The following is a 24,386-nucleotide window of genomic DNA, read 5'->3' on the forward strand; positions in this document are numbered from 1 at the left end:
AAAATTACCTTAACTGACTGAAGAAGAAATGAAAAATTTCAACAGCTTTATAACAAGTAAAGAGATTGAATCGGCAATCAAAATCTACCCCAAAAATAAAAGTTGTGGACCAGAGAGTTTGACCAATAAATTCTATTAAATGTTTTAAGAAGAATTATCATAAATCCTTCTAAAACTCTTCCAAATTTGAAAAGGAAGGGAAAACTTCCTAATTCATTCCATGAAGCTAGCTAGCACTACTCTGATACAAAATCAGATAGGCATTACAAGAAAATTTCTGACCAATATCTCTTAAAAATATAAATATGAATCTCCTCAACAAAACATTAGTAAATCAAATCCAATAGCATATTAAAAGAATTATTCACCATGACCAAGTGGGACTTAACTCAGAAATAAAAAGGTGTTTTAACACACGAAAGTCAATCTATGTAATACTACACATTGATAGAATGAAGCAGGGAAAAACACATAATCATCTCATTTGATACAGAGAAGGCATTTGACAAAATCCAACATCTTTTCACAATAAAACCTTTCAGAAATCTAGAAACAGAAGGAAGACTTCTCAACATGATAAAGTGTATTTATGAAAAACTCACAGTTTACATAATACTCAGTGGTAAAAGACTGAAAAGCATTCCCCTAAAATCAGAACAAGACAAGGATAAAGAATAAGGTCAGAAGACTCACATTTCTCAATTTTGAGCCTTAATTACAAACTCACTACAATCAAGAGAGTATGGTACTGGCATGAGGACAGACATATAGACCAATATAGAATTGAACAGGGAGCCCAGAAAGAAACCCTTATATATATGGTTAACTGATTTTGATGAGGGTGCCAAGAGCATTCAATGAGGAAAGGACAATCTTTTCAAAAAATTGTTCTGGCAAAACTGGATATCCGCATGCAAAAGAAGGAAATTGGACCCTTAATTTACACCATTTACAAGAATTAACTCAAACTGGATCAAAGACCTGTACTTAAGAGCTAAAACTATAAAATTCTTATAACATTGGAGAAAATCTTCATGATGTTGTATTTGGCAATGACTTTAAGAATATGACACCAAAAGCACAGGCATGCAACAGAAAATATAGATAAACTGAACTTGTTCAAAATTAAGAATTTTTATATGTCAAAGGGTACTACCAGGAAAGTGAAAGACAACTTACTGAATGGGAGAAAATATTTGTAAGTCACATTTGTAAAATATACATACAAATAAAACTGTGTAAATTGTATCTGATAAGACATTGATATCTGGAATGTAAACAACTCCTAAAACTCAACAACAAAAGAACAAAGAACTCAATTTAAAAATGGGTAAAGGGGATTGGAACCAATATGGTGGAGTCGAAGGACAGGCTCTCAATCCGTCTTGCGAGAACACCAGAATCACTACTAGCTGCTGGACAATCATCGACAGGAAGACACTGGAACTCACCAAAAAAGATACCCCACATCCAAAGACAAAGGAGAAGCCACAATGAGATGGTAGGACGGGCACAATCACAGTAAAATCAAATCCCATAACTGCTGGTTGGGTGACTCACAGACTGGAGAACACTTATACCACAGAAGTCCACCCACTGGAGTGAAGGTTCTGAGCCCCACGTCAGACTTCCCAACCTGGGGGTCCAGCAACAGGAGGAGGAATTCTTAGAGAATCAGACTTTGAAGGATACTGGGGTTTGATTGCAGGACTTTGACAGAACTGGGGGAAGCAGAGACTCCACTCCTGGAGGGCACACACAAAGTAGTGTGCACATCGGGACCCAGGGGAAGGAACAGTGACCACAGGGGAGACTGAACCAGAAATACTTGCTAGTGTTGGGGGGTCTCCTGCAGAGGCAGGGGGTAGCTGTGGCTCACCGTGGGGACAAGGACACTGGCAGCAGAAGTTCTGGGAAGTACTCCTTGGCGTGAGCCCTCCCAGAGTCCACCATTAGCCCCACCAAAGAGCCCAGGTAGGCTCCAGTGTTGGGTTGCCTCAGGCCAAAAAACCAACAGGCAGGGAACCCAGCCCCACCCACCAGCAGACAAGTGGATTAAAGTTTTACTGAGCTCTGCCCACCAGAGCAACAGTCAGCTCTATCCACCACCAGTCCCTCCCATCAGGAAACTTACATAAGCCTCTTAGATAGCCTCATCCACCAGAGGGCAGCCAGCAAGAGTGAGAATAATTGCTACAATCCTGCAGCCTGTGGAACAAAAACCACATTCACAGAAAGATAGACAAGGTGAAAAGGCAGAGGGCTATGTACCAGATGATGGAACAAGATAAAACCCCAGAAAAACAACTAAATGAAGTGGAGATACGCAACCTTCCAGAAAAAGAATTCAGAATAATGATAGTGAAGATGATCCAGGACCTTGGAAAAAGGATGGAGGCAAAGATCGAGAAGATGCAAGAAATGTTTAACAAAGACCAAGAAGAATTAAAGAACAAACAAACAGAGATGAACAATACAATAACTGAAATGAAACCTACACTAGAAGGAATCAACGGCAGAATAACTGAGGCAGAAGAACGGATAAGTGACCTGGAAGACAGAATGGTGGAATTCACTGCTGCAGAACAGAAAAAAGAAAAAAGAATGAAAACAAATTAAGACAGCCTAAGAGACCTCTGGGACAACATTAAATGCAATAACATTCGCATTATAGGGGTCCCAGAAGGAGAAGAGAGAGAGAAAGGACCCGAGAAAATATTTCAAGAGATTATAGTCGAAAACTTCCCTAACATGGGAAAGGAAATAGCCACCCAAGTCCAGGAAGCGCAGAGAGTCCCATACAGGATAAACCCAAGGAGAAACACGCCAAGACACGTAGTAATCAAATTGGCAAAAATTAAAGACAAAGAAAAATTATTAAAAGCAGCAAGGGAAAAAAGACAAATAACATACAAGGGAACTCCCATAAGGTTAACAGCTGATTTCTCAGTAGAAACTCTACAAGCCAGAAGGGAGTGACATGATATACTTAAAGGGATGAAAGGGAAGAAACTACAACCAAGATTACTCTACCCGGTGAGGATCTCATTCAGATTCGATGGAGAAATCAAAAGCTTTACAGACAAGCAAAAGCTAAGAGAATTCAGCACCACCAAACCAGCTCTACAACAAATGCTAAAGGAACTTCTCTAAGTGGGAAACACAAGAGAAGAAAAGGACCTACAAAAAAAAACCCCAAAACAATTAAGAAAATGGTCATAGGAACACACATATTGATAATTACCTTAAATGTGAATGGATTAAATGCTCCAACCAAAAGACACAGGCTTCCTGAATGGATACAAAAACAAGACCCATATATATGCTGTCTACAAGACACCCATTTCAGACCTAGGGACATATTCAGACTGAAAGTGAGGGGATGGAAAAAGATATTCCATGCAAATGGAAATCAAAAGAAAGCTGGAGTAGCAATACTCATATCAGATAAAATAGATATTAAAATAAAGACTGTTACAAGAGACAAGGAAGGACACTACATAATGATGAAGGGATCAATCCAAGAAGAAGATATAACAATTATAAATATATATGCACTCAACATAGGAGCACCTCAATACATAAGGCAACTGCTAACAGCTATAAAAGAGGAAATCAACAGTAACACAATAATAGTGGGGGTCTTTAACACCTCACTTACACCAATGGACAGATCATCCAAAATGAAAATAAATAAGGAAACAGAAGCTTTAAATGACACAATAGACCAGATAGATTTAATTGATATTTATAGGACATTCCATCCAAAAACAGCAGATTACACTTTCTTCTCAAGTACACAAGGAACATTCTCCAGGATAGATCACATCTTGGGTCACAAATCAAGCCTCAGTAAATTTAAGAAAATTGAAATCATATCAAGCATCTTTTCTGACCACAATGCTATGAGATTAGAAATGAATTACAGGGAAAAAACCAAAAAACACAAACACATGGAGGCTAAACAATATGTTACTAAATAACCAAGAGATGACTGAAGAAATCAAAGAGGAAATCAAAAAATACCTAAAGACAAATGACAATGAAAACACGACGATCCAAAACCTATGGGATATAGCAAAAGCAGTTCTAAGAGAGAAGTTTATAGCTATACAAGCCTACCTCAAGAAACAAGAAAAATCTCAAATAAACAACTGAACCTTACACCTAAAGGAACCAGAGAAAGAAGAACAAACAAAACCCAAAGTTAGCAGAAGGAAAGAAATCATAAAGATCAGAGCAGAAATAAATGAAATAGAAACAAAGAAAACAATAGCAAAGATCAATAAAACTAAAAGCTGGTTCTTTGAGAACATAAACAAAATTGATAAAGCATTAGCCAGACTCATCAAGAAAAAGAGGGAGAGTACTCAAATCAATAAAATTAGAAATGACAAAGGAGAAGTTACAACAGACACCGCAGAAATACAAAGCATCCTAAGAGACTACTACAAGCAACTCTATGCCAATAAAATGGACAACCTGGAAGAAATGGACACATTCTTAAAAGGTATAACCTTCCAAGACTGAACCAGGAAGAAATAGAAAATATGAACAGACCAATCACAAGCACTGAAATTGAGACTGTGATTAAAGATCTTCCTATAAGCAAAAGTCCAGGACTAGATGGCTTCACAGGTGAACTCTATCAAACATTTAGAGAAGAGCTAACACCTATCCTTCTCAAACTCTTCCAAAAAATTGCAGAGGAAGGAACACTCCCAAACTCATTCTATGAGGCCACCATCACCCTGACACCAAAACCAGACAAAGATATCACAAACAAAGAAAATTACAGACCAATATCACTGATGAATATAGATGAAAAAATCCTCAACAAAATACTAGCAAACAGAATCCAACAACACATTAAAAGGATCATACACCATGATCAAGTGGGATTTATCCCAGGGATGCAAGGATTCTTCAGTATACGCAAATCAATCAGTGTGATACATCATATTAACAAATTGAAGAATAAAAACCATATGATCATCTCAATAGATGCAGAAAAAGCTTTTGACAAAATTCAACACCCATTTATGATAAAAACTCCCCATAAAGTGGGCATAGAGGGAACCTAACTCAACATAATAAAGGCCAAATACGACAAACCCACAGCAAAATCATTCTCAATGGTGAAAAACTGAAAGCATTTCATCTAAGATCAGGAACAAGACAAGGATGTCCACTCTCACCACTATTATTCAACATAGTTTTGGAAGTCCTAGCCATGGCAATCAGAGAAGAAAAAGAAATAAAAGGAATACAAATTGGAAAAGAAGTTAAACTGTCACTGTTTGCAGATGACATGATAATATACACAGAGAATCCTAAAGATGCCACTAGAAAGCTACTAGAGCTAATCAATGAATGTGGTAAAGTTGCAGGATACAAAATTAATGCACAGAAATCTCTTGCATTCCTATACACTAATGAGTAAAAATCTGAAAGAGAAATTTAGGAAACACTCCCATTTACCAATGCAACAAAAAGAATAAAATACCTAGGAATAAACCTACCTAGGGAGACAAAAGACCTGTATGCAGAAAACTATAAGACACTGATGAAAGAAATTAAAGATGATACCAACAGATGGAGAGATATACCATGTTCTTGGATTGGAAGAATCAATATTGTGAAAATGACTATACTACCCAAAGCAATCTACAGATTCAATGCAATCCCTATCAAATTGCCAATGGCATTTTTTACGGAACTAGAACAAAAAATCTTAAAATTTGTATGGAGACACAAAAGACCCCGAATAGCCAAAGCAGTCTTGAGGGAAAAAAATGGAGCTGGAGGAATCAGACTCCCTGATTTCAGACTACTATAAAGCTACAGTAATCAAGACAATATGGTACTGGCACAAAAACAGAAACATAGGTCAATGGAACAAGATAGAAAGCCCAGAGGTAAACCAACGCACCTATGGTCAACTAATCTATGACAAAGGACGCAAGGATATATAATGGAGAAAAGACAGTCTCTTCAATAAGTGGTGCTGGGAAAACTGGACAGCTACATGTAAAAGAATGAAGTTAGAACACTCCCTAACACCATACACAAAAATAAACTCAAAATGGATTAGAGACGTAAATGTAAGACCAGACACTATAAAACTCTCAGAGGAAAACATAGGAAGAACACTCTTTGACATAAATTACAATAAGATCTTTTTTGATTCACCTCCTAGAGTAACGGAAATAAAAACAAAACTAAACAAATGGGACCTAATGAAACTTCAAAGCTTTTGCACAGCAAAGGAAACCATAAACAAGACGAAAAGACAACCCTCAGAATGGGAGAAAATATTTGCAAACGAATCAACGGACAAAGGATTAATCTCCAAAATATATAAACATCTCATGCAGCTCAGTAGTAAAAAAACAAACAACCCAATCCAAAAATGGGCAGAAGACCTAAATAGACATTTCTCCAAAGAAGACATACAGATGGCCAAGAAGCCCATGAAAAGCTGCTCAACATCACTAATTATTAGAGAAATGCAAATCAAAACTCCAATGAAGTATCACCTCACACCAGTTAGAATGGGCATCATCAGAAAATTTACAAACAACAAATGCTGGAGAGGGTGTGGAGAAAAGGGAACCCTCTTGCACTCTTGGTGGGAATGTAAATAGATACAGCCACTATGGAGAACAGTATGGAGGTTCCTTAAAAAACTAAAAATAGAACTACCATATGACCCAGCAATCCCACTACTGGGCATATACCCTGAGAAAATTATAATTCAGAAAGATACATGCACCCCAATGTTCATTGCAGCACTATTTACAATAGCCAGGTCATGGAAGCAACCTAAATGCCCATCGACAGACGAATGGATACAGAAGTTGTGCAACATATATACGATAGACTATTACTCAGCCATAAAAAGGAAAGAAATTGAGTCATTTGTTGAGACGTGGATGGATCTAGAGACTGTCATACAGAGTGAAGTAAGAAAGAGAAAAACAATATCATATATTAACGCATATATGTGGAACTAGAAAAATGGTACAGATGAACCGGTTTGCAGGGCAGAAATTGAGACACAGATGTAGAGAACAAACGTATGGACACCAAGGGGGGAAAGCGGCGGGGTGGTGGGGGTGGTGGTGTGATGAATCGGGCGACTGGGATTGACATGTATACACTGATGTGTATAAAATTGATGACTAATAAGAACCTGGTGTATAAAAAAATAAATTATATTAAAACATTTTTAAAAAAATGGGCAAAGGATTTGAATAGACATTTCTCCCAAGAAGATATACAAATGACCAATAAGCACATGAAAAGATAACATCATTAGTTATTAGGGAAATACAAATCAAAAGTACAATGAGATACGATTTCACATCTACTAGGATAGCTATAATTGAACAAACATGAAATAACAAGTGTTGGTGAGAATGTGGAAAAACTGTAACCCTTGTGCATTGCTGGTGGGAATGTAAAACTGTCCAGCCTCTGTCATAAACACTGTTTTTTAAATTTTTATTTTACTTTGGAAAATTTTTTTAATTTCTATTTTATATTGGAGTATAGTTGATTAACAATGCTGTGTTAGTTTCTGGTGTACAGGCAAGTGATTCAGTTATACATATACATGTATCTATTCTTTGTCAAATTCTTTTCCCATTTAGGTTGTTACAGAATATTGAGTAGCGTTCCCTGTGCTATACAGTAGGTCCTTGTTGGTTATCTATTTTAAATACAGCAATGTGTACATGTCAATCCCAAACTCCCAGTCTATCCCTCCCCCCAGTCTTTCCTCCCTGGTAACCATAACTTCATTCTCTAAGCCTGTGAGTACATTTCTCTTTTTAAAATAAGTTCATTTGTATTATTTTTTTTTAGATTCTGCATATAAGCGATATTATATGATATTTGTCTTTCTCTGTCTGACTTACTTCACTTAGTATGATAATCTCCAGGTCCATCCATGTTGCAGCAGATAGCATTATTTCATTCTTTTTAATGGCTGAGTAGTATTCCATTGTATATACGTACCACATCTTCTTTATTCATCTGTTGATGGACATTTAGGTTGCTTTCTTGTCTTGGCTACTGTAAACAGCACTGCAATGAACACTGGGGTGCATTTGAACCATGTTTCTCTCCAGATACATGCCCAGGAGAGGGATTGTTGGATCATTTGGTAGCTCTATTTTTAGTTTCTTAAGGAGCTTCCATACTGTTCTCCATAGTGGCTGTACCAATTTACATTCCCACCAACAGTGTAGGAGGGTTCTCTTTTCTCCACACCCTCTCCAGCATTTATTTTTTGGAGACTTTTTGATGATGGCCATTCTGACTGGTGTGAAATGATACCTCATGGTAGTTTTGATTTGCATTTCTCTAATAATTAGCTACGTTGAGCATCTTTTCATGTGCCCCTTGGCCATCTGTATGTCTTCTTTGGAGAAATGTCTATTTAGGTCTTCTGCCCATTTTTGGATTGGGTTGATTGTTTTTTGGGTTTTTTTGATATTGAGCTGCATGAGCTGTTTGTAAATTTTGGAGACTTATCCCTCATCTATCGCATCATTTGCAAATATTTTCTCCCTTTCTGTGCGTTATCTTTTCATTTCATTTATGGTTTCCTTTGTTGTGCAAAAGCTTTTGAGTTTAATTAGGTCCCATTTGCTTATTTTTGTTTTTATTTTCATTACTCTAGGAGATGGCTTGGAAAAGATATTGCTGCGATTTATGTCAAATAGTGTTCTGCCTATGTTTTCTTCTAAAAGTTTTATAGTATTTGGTCTTACATTTAAGTCTTTAATCCATTTTGAGTTTACTTTTATGTATGGTGTTATAGAATGTTTTAATTTCATTCTTTTACATGTAGCTGTCCAGTTTTCCCAGCACCATTTATTGAAGAGACTATCTTTCCTCCATTATATAGTCTTGACTCCTTTGTCATAGATTAACTGACCATAGGTACATGGGTTTATTTATGGGCTTTCTATCCAAAACAGTGGTTTTTTGAAAAAAGTTAAGTATAGAACTACCATATGACTTAGCAATTCTACACCTAGATAGATATCTAAAAGAATTGAAATTGGGGTCTTGAACAAATATTTGTACACCAATATTCATAGCAGCATTATTCACAATAGTCAAAATGTGCAAACTCAAGTGTACATCAACATATATTGAATAAACAAAATGTATATCTATATGTATATACACATATAATATGCAATGAACTACTGAATAATGAAATATTATTTGTCCATAAAAAAGGAAATTTTGATATATGCTATAACATGGATGGACTTTGAAAACATTATGCATAGAAAAATTAGCCAGAAACAGAACAAATATTGTATGTAAAATGACAGAGTACACAGATGAGGTACCTATAACAGGCAAATTTATAGAGACAGAAACTAGAATAGAGGTTGCCAGGTGCTGGGGAGAGGAGGATAGGGGAGGACTATTGTTCAATATGTACAGGGATTTTGTTGGGGATGGTGAAAATTTTTATAGATAGTGGTGATGGTCACACAACATTATGAACGTATTTAATTCCAATGACATGTACAGTTAATAATGGTTAATGTGATAAATATTATGATATGCATATTTTGCTACAATGAAAATGTATTATTGCAAAACCAAAACCAAAAATATTACATGAAAGGATAAGTATAGCCAAATATCTCTTATGAACAAAGATACAAAAATCCTCAATGATATGGTAGCAAATCTAATCCTATAAAGTATAAAGAGAATTATGACCACAACCAAGTGGGATTTATTCCAGATTTGCAAGGCTGGCTCAACATTTAAAAATCAATTAGTGTAATCCACCACATCAACAGGCTAAAGAGGAAAAATTGCATGGTACACCAATTGATGTAGAAAAAGCATTTGACAAAATCTAATACCTATTTATGGTTTTATGAGCAAGCTAAGAATGGAGGGGAATTTCTTCAACTTGATAGAGAACATCTAAAAAATAAAAACAAAAACCAAAACCAAAAACTAAAGCTAACATCATACTCAATTGTGAGAAACTGGATGGCTTTACTCCAAGATTAGGGAAAAAACAAAGAAATCCCTCACACCACTCTTATTTGATATCATATTAGAAGTCCTAGACTGTGAAATAAGAAAAAGAAATAAAAGGTATAAGGATTGAGAAGAAATTAAACTATCTTTGTTCACAAATGACATGACTGTCTTTGTGGAAAATTCTAAAGAATCAACAAAAATGTCCTGAAATTCAAAAGTAATTCTAGTAAGGTCACGGAATACAAGGTAAATGCATAAATGTCAACTGCTTTCATTTATACCAATGAATAATTGAAATCTGAAATTTAAAAGAATATCATTTGCATTAGCATCAGAAAGATTAACTACGTATGTATAAATTAAAAAATATATATACAGGGTCTGTATGCACAAAACTACAAAACACGATGAAACTGAAGACAGTTTGAATAAATGGAGATATATTCTGTGTGTATGGGTTGTAAGACTTAGTACTGTTAAGATGCCATTCTTTCCAACTTGATCCATAGATTCAATGCAATCTAGTCAAAATCCCAGTAAGTGATTTTGTCAAAATTGCTAAAGTGATTATAAAGTTTATATGGAAAGGCAAGAAACACAGAAAAGACAATACAACACTAAAGAAGAACACAGTTGGAGAATTGACATTACTGGACTTCAAAACATACTATAAAGCTACAATATTTGAGACAGTGTGGTATTGGTGTATTGGTGGGGAAAAAAAAAAAAGACATCTTGAAAAGTGGAACAGAATAGAGAGTCCAGGAACAGACCCACACAATTATAGCCAACTAATCTCTGACAAAGGAGCAAAGGAAATTCAATGGAGAAAGGATAGTCTTTTCAATAAATGGTGCTGGAACAATTGGATACCTATATACAAAAAAGATACTAGACATAGCCCTTACACCTTTCACATAAATTAACTGAAAATAGATCATAGTCCTAAGTGTAAAATTAAAACTATAAAACATCTAGAGAAAAACATAGGAGAAATCTAGGTGACCTTGGGTTCAGTGATAAGTTTGTAGATACAGCGCCAAAAGTAGGATCCATTGAAAGAAAAATTGATGTCAGACATTATTAAAATTAAAAGCTTCTGCTCTTCAAAAGACATTGTTAAGAGAATGAAAAGACAAGCCACAAACTAGGAGAAAATATTTGCAAAACACATTATCTGATAAAGGACTTCTACTCAAAATATACAAAGAACTCTTAAAACTCAGCAATAAGAAAACAAACAACCTAATTGAAAATGCTAAAAGGTTTGAATAGACACCTCAATATAGAAGATATTCAGATGAAAATAAACATATGAAAAGGTGACCAACATCATTTGTCATCAGGGAAATGTAAATTAAAACAACAATGAGATATCGCTACACATCTATTAGAATGGATAAGATCAAAAATTGACCATACCAAATCCTAGTAAGGACATGGAGAAACAGAAACTCCCATTTACTGCTGGTGGGAATACAAACTGGTACAACCACTTTGGAGGACAGCTTGGCAATTTCTTACAAAGTTAAACACAGTCTTATCATACAATCCAACAATCATGCTCCTAGGTATTTACACTATGAGTTGAGAACTTACATTTACAAAAAAAACCTGTACACGAATGTTTATAGCATCTGTATTCATAATCACCAAAAACTGGAAGCAACCAAGATGTCTTTAAATAGGTAAGTATATAAACAAACTATGGTACAGTTATACAATGGAATATTATTCAGCCATAAAAAGAAATGAACTATCAAGCAATTAAAAGATGAGGAGAAAACTTGAGTGCATATTGCTAAGTGAAAATTCTACAAACTATATGATTCCAACTATATGTCATTTTGGAAAAGGCAAAACTACAGAGATAGTAAAAAGATTAGTGGTTACTAGTGGTTCAGGGGGATGGGGGCAGGGATAAATAGGTGAAGCACAAAGGTGAAGCTTGTATTCTGCATGATACCATAATGGTGGGTATTTGACATTGTGCATTTATCAAAACCAATAGAACTTTACACACAAAGAGTGAAACTTAACATATGCAAATTTTAAAAACACATTTATATTATTTTCAATAAAGATTCTAGACTATTGAAAATATTTTTTTTAATTCCATGCTTTCAGAGGTTTGCTAATTATTCCCAATGACATGGGAATTAAAAGTGATTGATGAGTATTCCTTATGAGGATTCAGATTTGGGGGCTGTGGTGGTAGGCAGAATGTCCCCCAAAGATGTCCACATCCTGATCCCTGGAACATGGGGAAATGTTACCTTGCATGGTAAAAAGGATTTAGATATAATTAAGGTTACAGAATTTAAAATAGGTAGATTATCCTGTATTATCTCGCTGGCCTCAATCTAATCACATGAGCCCTTAAAAACAGAAAATTTTCTCTGGCTGAGGCAGAAGAGATGCAGCAGCAAAGTCAGAGAGATTCAAAGTATGACAAGGACTCAACACGCTGGCTCGAAGATAGAGTGACAAGGAATGCAGGCAGCCTTAAGGGGGTAAGGGAAGCTCCAGCTGAAATTCAGCAAGGAAATGGGGACCTCAGTCCCAGCGTTGCACGGACATGAATTCTGCCAACAACTTGAAGAAGTCTGAAAGCAGATTCTCTCCCAGAGCCTCTGGATAAGAGCTCAGGCTGCTGACACCTTGATTTCAGTTTTGTGAGATCCAGAGTAGAGGACTAAGCTGAACCCACTCAGACATCTGGCTTACACACCGTGAGATAATAAATTTGTTTTAAGCCACTGATTTTATGGTAATTTGTTACAGGAGCAAATTTTGATTTTGCCCGACTTGAAAAAAGCTTTTAGATTAATAAAAGAAATGCTAAGAAACACTCCAAGTTTATACCCCTCACATAATGTAAAACTGAGCACCACGCAAGAAGATACCAGCAAAGAGAGGATTATATACATACTCCTAGACACTGCACTACCACTGCTATCCTGCTCTTGGGTATTAATTCATTCAATTCATTCATTCATTCAACAGATATTTTGAAATGGAAGATCCAAAAAAGTCTTGAAAGAGAAAAACATGAAGAGAATAAAGCAATATAAATGTAAATGAAATAAGAAATTATCAGTCTTGATTCAAGAAGAAAAGAACAAAAGCATAGAGAAAGAACAATGAGAAAAGCAAAACTTCATGGTTATCTTACAGGTGGTTTAATAAAAATGTAACAGAAAAGAACAAACCTGACTTCATATTGGATCTATTCCTTTAGCTTTGTGCTCTAACCTTTGTTCTCTGTTGCCTGTGCTTAGTCATGCTGGCTTTGCACCTCTGTAAAAGAATGTTGCCTAGAGCTTGAAATATACATGATAGCCCATTCTCAAGGCTCTGACCTTTAAAGATATAACACTTTTCCATTCATATAAAGATAAAAAGTTGCAGAACAGAAAATAACAATTGTTCTGTTGGAGATTTACAGGAACATTATGATCGGACCTACATGGATAGGTGCAAGAACAAAGGATACCAGCACCAAGAAGTTTGCAGCAACCTGCCACACCTCTCTCCCTTTTAGTATAAGAGAAGCTTGAATTCTAACTCAGGTAAGGTGGTTCTTTGGGACACTAGTCCACCATCTTTTCAGTCTGCTGGCTTTCCGAATAAAGTTGCTATTTATTGCCCCAACACCTCCTCTCTCTATTTATTGGCCTGTCACACGGCGAGCCTGGACCTGGTAACAAAAAGAGTGGTAGAGGCCTAAATTCTAGTTTCAGCTCTGCCTCTGGCTGGGACCAGAGCTTTAAACAACTTCATTAGTTTCACTGGCCCCTCAGTGAGCTGACAGAACTTTTCTAGATCCTTCCAGATTTCAAACTAATAAGAGAAAGAGAGAGAGAGAGAAGATAGTTGGGGAGTGCCTCTCTGGAAAAATATTCTTGTATTCATGAAGTCCTTCCCTCTGATATCATTACTACGGACTTTAAAGTATCTCAGAATAGTGTCATGACTTCCTGTGGGGGTGGGATGCACTTTGAAAAGGCAATTATGAAAAATCCAGAGAAAGCTAGGCTTTCTGTGAAAACAGAAAGTGACTGTTTAAGACAAAATTCTTTTTAAGGGACTGAAGTGATACAAATGAAAACTAGACAATCATGAATATGATCTTTTTTCAGCAAAATGATAGCTCTCCAAAGACTTAAGAACTTAACAGACTATTGAAAATTGAGTTTAAATAGAAAGTTTCACCAATTTGTTCTTCTGTACTGACATCTCATTCAATTACACTTTTAATTTAACTGTTATTGAGATAGTCTTATGCTAGCAAGTTGACAACTTAGTGGGGGTAATAAGGGGAATTCATTTCCGCCATTAACTACTCCCTAAAGGTTTCCATCTGAATGTTTCATCTCACTGAAACTGAAACTAAGGTTGTGTAAAAATTCCCTTAAGGGTAAATTGCAGGATTCTCTGTTTCTCTTTTTCTTTGAAAAGTTGGTTATGGTAACATTGGCAATGAGTGGGAAACACAATAATGTCATTTACCTAATTACTATCATTACAAGCTTTAAATGAGAAACATGAGTGATTAAGACTTGATGTTGAAATCAAGGTTGTATAAGTTGTTGTCTGAGGACCTGCCAACTCCAGCGGAGAGGGGCTTCTCTCAGGCTGGGGAAGTGAGTTTTCTGCAACTATCTGAGTGTAAAAGGGTGACAAGGTCTTCATAGATCCATTATGCTAATGTAACCTGTGGTTGAATAAGATTGTAAACTGTATGCACATTATAACTTAAAAAATTCTGGCTTTCTTCATACAATTTGGATTTTTGAGAAAAATTGAAGAGTTTAAGAAAAAGAAAGCCCAGATCAAGGATACTAGGGAAATGGAATGAGTAAAGGGAAAGAAGTTGAAGTTATTTTTGCTTGTTGTCTTTGCTTTTTGTGTCAAATGCAGAAAATCATTGCCAGGATGGGTGTCAAGTTACTTACTTCCTATGCTTTCTTTTAGACATTTTACAGTTTCAGGTCTTATTTTGAGTCTTTAATCCATTTTGAGTTAATTTGTGCATGGTGCATGAGTGGTACAGTTTCATTCTTCTGTGTGTGACTGTCCACTTTTCCCAACACTATTTTTTGAAGAGACTATCCTTTCCTCATTGTATATTCTTGGCTCCTTTGTCCAAAATTAACTGAGCTTATTCTGATGGGTTTATTTCTGGGCTCTCTATTCTGTTCAATTGATCTATATGTCTATTTTTGTGCCAATACCATTACTGTTTTGATTACTACATCTTTGTAATATAGTTTGAAATCAGGAAGTGTGATGCCTCCAGCTTTGCTCTTCTTTCTTAAGACTGCATTGGCTATGCAGGGTCTTTTGAGGTTCTATATAAAACTTAGGATTTTTCTCTATTTCTGTGAAAAAAATGCCATTGGAATTTTGATAGTGATTGCATTGAATATTACATATAAGTTTAATATTTCCTTGAGTTCTACATCTAATAATATTAGCATGTAAATCAGCAATAATAAAACCCTGAATGTATGTATCACTATGGTGTCTACAAAAAATTTTCATATACAATATACTATTTCATCTTCATAACAAAACTGTGAGATATTATAATGCTTACTTAACTAGTGGCCCATTAATTAACCATCTCAATTATTGATAGTATAATCAAGCATCTGGAGAGAAGCAAAAAAACAAAACAAAACATTTTAATCAACTCAAATCCAGGTCTGAAAAGGCCACCTAATAAAATTTATCTACTCTACTATTAGGATAGCCCCTCAGTTTTACTCTGAACCTACCTATTATTACTTTGGGCACAACTCTAAGAAAATCAGGCACACCTGATTAGAAAACAACTAGAAGAGTTATGCAGCAAAGAAGCAACATGCTGCTATGATGTACACATTTTTTAAGGATAGTAATAACTGGTGTCTGATATTTGAAACACTGATACATTATTTTTATTTTAAAGCAGACTTACGACTGCAGGATGGGATCATTTATTGGAGGCACAAATGCCTCTGAGTTATTTTATCAAGTATAATACATTAATTCTAGCTATTCATATTTATTGACTTGTGCTGTTCAAACTACCTTATATATACATTATGAGGTAATGCTCACCATAGTACTATGACATGGGAACTGTTAGTATCCCCATTTTACAGATGATGAAACTGAGACACAGAGAATTTAAGTAACTCGTCCAAGGTCTTACAGCTAAGCTAGGATTCCTATCCAGGTGGTCAAGCTCCAGAGCATATGTTTCTAACAGCTCTATTCTAATTCATATAATGACCCAACCAAAGGACAAATCTATTATATACAGTATACATGCTTTTAGAAAACAGGGAAATGGTTAGGTTTTTAAGAAACATTTTCTACAAAAATATTTTCACATTTTTAGTTTGTTTTTAAGTTTATACATTTGTTATTAAGAAATTAAAACTTCCATTCTTCAATAATACTAGGGGTTTTTGTTTGGTTGGTTGGTTGGCTGGTTGGTTGATTTTACCGTATTTAAAATTTCTGGCTACCTACAGCCCAACTGTCCTGCTGGGAAGTTAAATAGCTAGAAAGACCCAAGTGAGAAACTATCTCTGACTACTTTATTAGAAGGAGAATGGAAGAAAATAATAGGCAGTTCAGATTAATTTGAATTGATTGTCCTCTGTAGGCTGGGTTTTACACATCAGGTGGCAGAGAGGAGAGTTTCCCCCAGCCCATGGAGAAGCTGGAGGTATACAGGTTCAGCTTAGGGTGGAAGTCCCAGCCCAGTCCTTCCTGGTGCCTGGAGACGTGGCTGGACTTCAGGAGTAAATGGCTGTATGAGGGTGACTACACAGTACCGTTCGCCTGGACAGACCCCTTATAGGTCTGTTAAGTCAGTAGGGCCCCCGTTCACTCTCAAATTTATTGATTTGGATTACAAATTTGGTGTAGCTAGAAAGGTTGAATGCTAGGCACCAAGTTCCCAGGCCAGTCAGGTATCTTTGGCAACAGAAACAGAACAGTGGGCTTGGACCAGAAACATTTCAGTGGCAACCAGTGCAGACTAGAGACCAGGAGCCTTCAGTGTCTATGAGGCCTCTGACCTTTAAGCTGGGGTGCTGGAGAATGTGGGCTTGTCTGTCATCTAGTAGAATGGGATTGGGGGAATCATTTTCATCTTAAAAGTAATAATAACATAATGTGAGATTTCTACACTCTGCACTTGAGAACAGGGCTGGCTTCACGGGCACGCACAGGGACCCATGGTCAGAAAGGCCTTGTGCTTGGTTTAGAGCTCTGTTGCTGCCATATTGAAATTCCTGGTTTTTGATCAAGGGACCCCACATTTTCATTTTGTACTAGGCCCTGCAAATTATATAACTAGTCCTGTTCGTGAATATGCAGAGTTAAACTCACACCAACTACATAGTATTTTGGATACTTTTTATACCTCCACTCCACCTGACTTGAACCTTACAGCACATAGTCAGTAAATCTTAAGAGCTGAGTTAAAATTACACACCAAATACAAATAAAATCTCACACCAAAGATAATTTTTCTTTTGTTTCACAATTTAATAATCTTGTTATCAGATTAAATTTTAGAGCACAAAACCTTCCAGGCAAAGTGGGTTAAACAAATCCTTGTGGAAATGTATATTTTTAAGCCAAGTAATAATTGAATCCCTGCAGACTAAACAATATCACTTAGCAGCCTGCACAATGTGAAAGACTAAAAGCTTTTAATTAGACTTTTACTCAATAGGGGAGGAAAAAATAATTTAAAAGACTCAGGGCTAAAGCTGAATTGTTAGTTTTAACTTTGAACACAATGAAGAAACAATTTGACTAAATTAGTTTAGCTGTGCATTCATTAGCCTTTAATAGAAATGTGAATGCAAACTGACTCCAGATTATTGTACTTAGAGCCAGCTTTTCAATTAGTGATTGGCAAAATGTTTATCTAGTTTGTTGTCGGAATATTGAACCATCTACACAACAGGACTGTTGTAAACTTTCATGTAATCTTAATTGGATCTTTCAGGAGAACAAGATTTCATGTACATAAAATCACAAACTATAGTAATAAAGTTAGCTAATTTATATCAAAGTTGGTATTTAAAAAGAAGAAGTTGTGCTATATAGCTCACTGAGGTGGAGAAATGGTTAACATCTATTTAAACTTAGTTAAATGTGATGCTCAGTTGAACTTGGCCAAACCTTGGTTATGATTGGCTTTGAAGTTAGACAGACCCGGTTTCCAGGTGGCAAATGGATTACTAATCCTATGATATTGGGCACATTAATTAGCCTTTCTGAGCCTCAGTTGCCTTATCTGTAGAATGGGTATTATGGTCTTAAACAGTCATTGTGAGCATTGAATATTCAAATGCTACAAAATTCAAAAGGTACAAAAGGGCATACAGAGAAAAGTCATCTCCCATTCACTATGAATAATGTGGCATTATGTGCACGGTTCAATAGGTTGCTAATATGTCAGAATAATATTACATGATCATATAATAGTAATTTATCCTAGAGCTCATTCTATATCAATATACATAAAACTTCCTCGTCCTTTTTAATCGCTACATGGATATACCATAATTAAAATAAGTAGTGCCTTATTATCAGAAAATTAGCTTACATCCACCCTTTTGCAGCTATAAAGATCACTGAAGTTAATATCCTTAGGCATAGATTATTTTGACCCATGTGAGTATAGCTTGAGGATGAATTTCTAGAGGCAATATCGGTGGTGAAAGCATATGTGTATTTTTTTTCATTTTGATAGATATTACAAATTGCCCTCCACAGAACTGTCACAATTTACATTTCTACCAATAACTGTAAGTGCTCATTTCCCTGCATGCTCACCTACACTGTATCATTTTTTTCAAAAATCTCTGCCAATCTTACACATGAACATTTTCTCCTTATAGTTTCAATTTTCTTTTCTTTTATTGTGTGTGAAATTTAGGCCCTTTTTATATGTTTAAGAGTAATTCGCATTTCCCCTTCTATATACTGTTTCTTCATGGTCTTGTCTCACATTTACTTTTTCTGAAATTTATTTTTTAGGAAAACTATATGTACTCAGAAAATCCATCCTTTGCCAATTGTATTTATTTTTATTCATTTAATCTTCTCATATTTCTTTTATTTTATGTAAAGTTATATATCCTTTCTTTTATAGCTTAAATGTTTTATATTATCTCTAACAAACTGTCTCTTTTCAAGATTTTTTAAAAAGTCTTTCATGTTTCTTCCAGTATATTTCTGCTTTCACTTTTTATATTTAAATCTATGAATTTGTTTTAGTTATCCACTTAGGTGCTCCAGCCTAATTTGCTGAATAATTCATCTGTTCGCCATCAGAATACAATGTGATTTTGATCATATGCTAAAATCATTTATTAATAAATTGTATCTTTTTCTGGACTCTATTTAGTCTTACTGATCTATTTGCCTTGCCAACTGTTTTAAATTCTGTAGTATTTATACTATTCCATTATGTGTAACATAGTTCATTACTACTCTTTTTTTCACATAAAGTTCAGAATCATATTGTGCGTTCTAAAAAGATAATTATTACTATTTTATTGAAATTAAGTAAATTTTCAGATTAAGTTAGAGAAAACAATACTTTTATGATTTTATGTCTTCCCACTCAAGCATAGAAAAATAGAAAATGCCTTTTCTTTTTTCAGTTATAATTTTGGTATCTTATTAATATATTAGAGCTTTCTTTGTATATGTCTTTCATATTTCTTATAAGTTTGTTACTAAATATTATGTTTTTTCTGTAACTGAATCTTTTTCTCAATTACATTTTCAAATTGGTGTTTATGTAACTACATAAAAATCCTATTAATTTTGGTTATTATTTTTATACAAAAAAAAGCCCTCAGCTATATTACTGGTTTTCTTACTGTTTGGAAATTATTTTGATTCTTTGGATTTTTCAGGTATGATATATCATCTATTGAGAAAAGGAATTATTTTACCTTTTGCTTTCCAGTTTTATCTCTCTCATTTCTTTCTCTTATCTAATTGTTGAGCTTGAAACCTTCAGACTAAGTTAAATAATAGTGGTGAGAGTGGTTACCACTACACTAATGGACATGTTAATTATTTCACTGGCTTGGAAGCTGAGATCGATTTATTTTATCAAGTTAAGAAATCATCTATCCAATCCTACTTTATTTTTAAAAATTAAATAAATATTGATTTTTTTCAACTGCATTTTTATTATCTTTATAAATAATCATATAATTTCTTTCACTGGAATTATTCATTTAGTGAATTTTATTGAATCATTCCTATGTCACAATATAACAATAGAAACTTTGGTCAAGGCCCTAAAGTGAGAGATAGCAACTACCTAAATGCGTGGTAAGACAGAACACTCAGAAGAACTTGCAAAAAATTAGTAGCCTAGAACTAGCTACAGTAGAAAGACACCAGCCTCCTCCTCCTCATTGCTTACAAGTGTCTATCAGCAGTAATCTCTTCCTTGAGGAGAGAGGAATACAAGAAAATCAGAGTATCCATTTTACTTAAGCATGGATGTTCTAATTGCTAAATTAATGCAATATTTTATTATTTCAGTGTGACCAGAAAAGTCATGGGACTGCTCCATGGACAGAGATTAAAAAAGAAAAAGCAGGCTCATTAAGCAAATTTCAGAGGACGGTAGCAGACAAGAGTAAACTTGCTTTGTGACTGAACCTTCAATTACAACTCTTCCTTTAGGCTGAGGAAGAGTTTGTAGCATTTTAATTTATCTTTATTTAATGATCCAAAAGAATTCACCTCTGTTATATCTTGTCCTGGTGCATTTTGTCATGATGTTCTTTAATAACTTTCTCTCTTTCTACTTTGGTAATTGGTTTGTTTAGAATTTCTATCTTTCTAAATTCATTTTCAATAATTTATACTTATAAATTACATTTATATTTTCCTCCATTTATATTTTCAAATAGAGTCTCTGACTCATTATAGTCTCTTATGACTCTAATTTCCACCAAAGTCCTGGATATTTCTCTATTCTCATGTAGTATTTGGATAAGCTATTGATAATAATTATTTTATTGTCTTCTTATTAATGCTATTGATATTGTCGCTTTTACTAAAACAGCTCTTGAGTTTTTGTTTAGCTATGGCACTTTTTGTTTTCTGATTTTAAGTCTTCTGTCTTTTTTCATTGTCAATTATTTTCTTCTGTTCTCATTTAACCAATTTTTTCTTGTTTTTATAACTTCTTGAGTTGGATGCTTAATTTATTTTTATCCTTAATCTTTTAATTATATGGTTCTTAAGTGTATGTATTTTCTCTGCATACTATTTAGCTGGATACAAATGGTTCTATTAGATAGTGATATAATTATTATATTGAATAATTTTCTAGATATTCTGAATTTTGGGTTGGGAGTTCCTTCAATCACAAGGGTTTGCTAAGTGAGTTTTAAATTTTCCAGTGATAGGATTTTTATTTTTTTAAAGGATTTATTATTTCTTTATTTCTTTATTGGCCGCGTTGGGTCTTCATTGCTGCACGCGGGCTTTCTCCAGTTGTGGCGAGCAGGGGCTACTCTTCGTTGCGGTGCGTGGGCTTCTCATTGCGGTGGCTTCTTTTGTTGCAGAGCACGGGCTCTAGGTGCACGGGCTTCAGTAGTTGTGGCTCACAGGCTCTAGAGCGCAGGCTCAGTAGTTGTGGTGCACGGGCTTAGTTGCTCCGAGGCATGTGGGATCTTCCCGGACCAGGGCTCGAACCCATGTCCCCTGCATTGGCGGGTGGATTCTTAGCCATTGCTGCACCAGGGAAGCCCCTATTTTCTAGTTTTATTGTTTTATTGAACAGAAAATGTTGTCTTTATTCTTTCTACTTTTAGAAAGGTATTTAGTTTTTGACACGCATAATACATATTTTTAATATACTAGGAGGCTTTAAAAGAAGGTATATGCTCTGTTTCTTTGAAGAGTTTGATATTTATTTATTTATACTCAATTAGGCATAAATTATTGTTATTTGGTTCTTCTATGTCTCTACTTATTTTTCATCTTTTTAATTGACACTTTTCTGAGAAATAAATTTAAATCTCCTGCTACCAATGAAATCCTGTCTGCATCACATTGTATTTTTATAATTTGAATCTTGTATTCACTAAAATAAAAGGAATGAATAAATGGGAAAATCATAAAATCAAAAGCTGTTTTTTAAAAAAAACAATCAAATTGAGGAACTCTAGATATATGAGACATACTGAGAGACATCTAAGAGAGAGAGAGAGAAAGAGTCAGAGAGAGCAAGGTTACCTCTACTGGATACGGAAGAGGGGTCATCACAACAGGTCCTAGAAATAATAAAAGAATAATAAACAGATATTAGGACTATATTTATGCCAATAGATTTGCCAACTTAATCAAGCAGACAAACTACTTGAAAGACAAAAAATTATCCAAAGTGATCCAAGAAAAAACGGAAATTCTGAGTAGCCGTACACCTATTAAAGCATTTCAATTTACAGGTACAATAAAGAAAATCCCAGGCCCAAATGGCTTCAATATGAATTCTATCAATCATTAAAGGAAGAAATAATATAAAAACTACATAAACTCTTTCAGGAAATAGAAGATATGGAAACACTTGCCAATTTATTTTATAAAGCTAGCTCTGCCTTGATACCAAGGTAAGACACAGATATTACAAGAATCTCTTATGAATATAGACATAAAAACCCTCAGCAAAATATTATCAAGAGAAATCCAACAATCTCTAAAAAGGTTACTACACCATGACCAACTACATTTTCCCCCAGGAATGCAAGGTTAGTTCAAGATTTGAAAATCAGTCAACGTAATTCAACATATTAACAAAGGAGGAAAACCACATGATTATCTCAGTAGATGTTAAAAAAAAAAAAAAGCATTTAACAAAATTTGACATCCACTTATAAATTAGTAATAGAAATGAGCTTCTTTAATCTAATAAATGGTGTCCACAAAAAGCCTTCAGCTAACATCTTCAATGATTAAAAATTAAATTTTTTCCCTAATATTTAAAACAAGTGCTCATACCACTTTTATTCTACATTGCAAAGGAGGTTATAGCCAGTGCAATAAGGCAAAAATAAAAAAAAAAGAAAAGGAACAAAAGGCATGGAGAGAGGTAAAAATATGTAAAAAAACCATTCTTACTCTAAGACAACATAATCCAGATTATGTACATTGAAAATCCTAAGGATCTACTAAAAACTACCAACATTATAATTCATAAGCAAATTAGCAAGTCCACAGGATACAAGGGGATTATAAAAAATCAACTGCAGTTGTATATGCTGACAATGAAAAGCTAGAACTTGAAATTTTAATTATTACTATTTTCATTATTTTTAAACATGAAATAATTAGGGGTAAATTTAATAAAAATACGTGCCAGATCTGTACACTATAAACTGTAAACCATTATTGACAAAAACTAATGATCTAAATTGATGTAAAGGTATGCCATATTCATGCATCAGAAAGACATAATATTGTTAAGATGTAATTTCTACTCGTATTTCTACTCGGTCTATATATTCAACATAATCTCAATTAGAACTTCAGAAAGCTTTCTTGTAGAAATTGACAAGCTGATTCTAAAACTACACTGTAAAGAAGGGATCTGTAAAAGCCAGACGAACATCCTGTTCAAAGTTAACTCTGGTAATCAAGAAGGGAATGGACTGGAGAGTGGCAGGTCTACACACAAAGAGAGGTTAGGGGACTCTAAGTCCAAAGTTGAGGGCTTATTTTAAAAGTAGACTAATTAAGACAGTGTGGTACTGGCATAAGAACAAACATACAGAATAACGGAAGAGAGTACAGAAATAGATTCATTAATGTAACACCAAATCATTTGGAATAAAGGGGTCAAGGTAATTTAGTAGGGGAATGGATACTTTTTAACAAATAGTAATGGCAAACGATTACCATATAGAAAAATATAAACCTCAATCTTACCTCACAACACACATGAAAATTAACTAAAATAGCTATAAATGTAAAAAACTATGTTTTAAAAAATTCTAGAAGAAAAAAATCTTTGTTCTCTTGGGATGGGAAAATATTTCTTAGGTCACAAAAGAAAAACTGATAACTGGATCATACAGAAATTTACAACTTTTGCTTTTCAAAAGACATTATTAAATATATATATATATGACCAAAGATTTGTACTCATATATTAGTAACTCTTACAACTTGTGAAATAATAAGAAATATACATTATATATTGGTCTCTGCCTCCTGTTCCTGCTAATATTTGATTTTTGATCCCAGTTTTCTGACATAGAGCTTCTAAATCCCTTGAAATTTCTAGGCTATAGAGACAA

This window comes from Eubalaena glacialis, chromosome 12 (assembly GCF_028564815.1).
Source record: "Eubalaena glacialis isolate mEubGla1 chromosome 12, mEubGla1.1.hap2.+ XY, whole genome shotgun sequence".
In the NCBI taxonomy this organism is placed as follows: Eukaryota; Metazoa; Chordata; class Mammalia; order Artiodactyla; family Balaenidae; genus Eubalaena; species Eubalaena glacialis.